Here is a 2,983-nt window from a genome sequence, read left to right as displayed (position 1 = left end):
TATAACATCGTATCGTAACGTATCTTCTCGTCTCGTACCGTACTGTATTGTATCTTCTTTTCTCGTATCTTCCTGAATCGTCTCGCATCACATCTTCTCGTCTCGTCACGCATCGTATCGTCTCGTTTGGTGTGCATAACTCAAAAAAGCAAAAGACGGAGGATTAGGATTATAATTTCTGGGGATGTACATGAAGGAAGAATCTTTCATATTGTGGTGTTGATCCATGGAAGTAAGTTCTTTCCTCTAGTTTTTATTTATTTACTTGTTTTAAATCTTTACCACTGAGTCATTTGTAAATGTATTTATTTTCAGTGCAGGAAGGAAAACACACGACACGTTTCCATAAAGACCAACAAATGCAAATTCCCCAAGGGTCTGCACAGAGAGACTTTCTATTCAAACAAGTCAGTGAGACTAAATCTTAGATTATTTCACTTTCACCTCAATCACACACACAACATTACTTGGAACTTCATAGGGAACTTCTTATTTTGTCAGGTGAAAGTGAAGTGAACTTCCACAGAGGTTTTTTTTTATACTGAGGGGAAAATTTCATGTCATCGTGATGGTGTTTGTTTTTCCCCCGGCAAAGAAAAACCAGGAACTAGAAACTGTGTGTTTGCGTGTCGTGATGGAGCTGAATTGGACTTGTGTAACAGCCTCTTATTTTAATTATTACCGTTATTAATAAATCACGAGGTTTTCTAGCAATAGAGGAAATGACAGGGAAATCTAGTGATATTGGGTCACACTATTATTATTATTATTACGCTTCTCTAATCTCTATTAGGGTTTCACAGTCAAACGTCTCTTTTGACGAGTGAAACTGAAACTGCATCATGTGAGTCTGCACACGCTCAGTTAAAGTGGGAAAAATGTGAAATATACAGCAAATGAAATGTCAAAAATAAAAAAAAATGTATCCTGCAGCTGTTGCCAAAGAGATATCAGCTTATTTCTCAGCTCAGTTTTCTTCATTCCCTGTGTAACATGCAGCAACATGCGCCGGGGGTCACATAACATTAATTTCCACACAAAACAGAAGCTCCAAATTCAGAAAGTTGAAATATTATTATTTTCCTTGTGAAGTTTGACATCGTCTTCTTATTCTATAGAGAAAATACAGTCGAGATCTGCGTTAAATCCAACTCAGTTTGTGTTAAAAAGACTTAGCTGTGTTACTTTATCACTGCCAGACTGATTTACTGTGTATTAACGTCACAGTAGAACAATGTGACGCAACGGTGTCTGTAAATTCTCCAAATAATTAATTCAAATTGACTGTTTTTAGGGTTGTTGTTGTTTGTTTGTTACACCCTGTATAGTGGGATAGGAGGACAATCGGAAGTATCTGTGAGGAAAAGAAGGAGCAAATTATCTTATTGAGAATAAATCTGCCTCCTGAGAATTGACTTTGCTCAGGGCCTAAATTTACACCACTTTATTTTAACGTTGTTACTTCGAGAGCTCCGTGTTTTCTCAGGTTTTATAAAATGTTTGAGAACCAACTGCAACAGTATACGAAAAAGCTCCGAGGCAATTGTTAAAAGGAACGTGGAACACAATCTCGTTTATTTGAAAGCAGACACAGAAACAAGCGAGAGCCTCACGGCGCTTTTCCACGACACGGTCCCTGCACGGCTATTTTGCTTTTCCACAAGCGATGGTACCTGGTCTTGTTTTTTTAGTACCTGCTCTGGTAACTCCAAGCGGTTCCAAGCGAGCTGAGCCGATACAAGAATCAAACTGAACAATTACAGAACTGTAGATGAAATTCAAAAGACTTAAAAATCTGGAAAACGTGCGTTTAATATCCGACATTGAGCAAAAGAAATGTCTTAAATCTCAGTATTTAACAGAGAAGTCTGGTGTATTTGCATAAATTTAACTTTTCAGCTGTGTTTCAGTTCAGTGAATCGTTTTAACGAACTGATTCTAACGACTCAGTTACAACTGATTTAAAAGTCACTCAGTCGCTAGTTTGCGTCGCAGTTTCATGCAGCCGTGCAGCGATGACTCCGCCCACGTCGAGGAGGTAAATAAAGTGTAATTAAAAACCAGAACTAAACCGTGCCGTGCCGGGACCATGTCGTGGAAAAGCGGCATTAGTGTCTCACATCAGCAAGCCTGGGTTTTTACTTTTTGACATCAGCTCAAAATACAAAGTGCAGGACGCTCACTTTAATCCTGCAGCCACGTGACTCATTCACCGCTGCTTCTGCTTCTGCTTCTCCGGAAGATCCACCACCATAATCCCACATTTTCTCCAGTACAGCCTCCCGGATTAACGTGGACATGGCTGAGGAATTCTGATGAGACAACTCATTTACAAATCCTGGCATTTATCAGCCTTTAAAAAGCGGGAAATTAAAAATAATAATTAAAACAAACACTTTAAATGAGTGCCTTTAGTCTCATACACTGTTCCTTAGAGTTACAACACTGGATGGGTAAGTACCTAACAGACGACATCGGTGTCGTGACACTGCGTGTGTGTGTGTGTGCGTGTGCGTGAATCACTTACAGATACACACAGCAATGACTCTGCAAAAAAAAAAAAAAACACCGCGTTAAAACTTTGAACAGGAGGTGAAACAGGTGTTTGTCCCTCTGTCCATCCTCGTCATCAAGTACATGGCACCAAAACAAACGTCAGGAGACGACCATATATATACATATATATATATATATATAAGTATGTACAACTACAGCGTGTGCATTTCCTGGAGAGGTCGGGAATGCTGAGCGTTTTCCAACTGTTGTTTCCCTCACCTTTCGTTTCCCCTTTTTCTAAACAGAAAAAGTGTATAAATAGAAGCAGGAGTGTCTCCTCCTGAATGAGGTCAATGAGGTTTTGATGTTGAAATCGGCTGGAAAATAATACGTGGGAGAGAGATAGCCATCAAAACTTAGTAACAGTAGTATAGGAAAGCGTTGACTCAGCATTCCCAACGTAAATGTCATAAATTACTTAGTCATA

Source organism: Microchirus variegatus (assembly GCF_963457635.1).
Source record: "Microchirus variegatus genome assembly, chromosome: 13".
Classification (NCBI taxonomy): Eukaryota; Metazoa; Chordata; class Actinopteri; order Pleuronectiformes; family Soleidae; genus Microchirus; species Microchirus variegatus.
The sequence above is the reverse complement of the archived record's forward strand: the minus strand, read 5'-3'. Positions refer to the sequence as shown.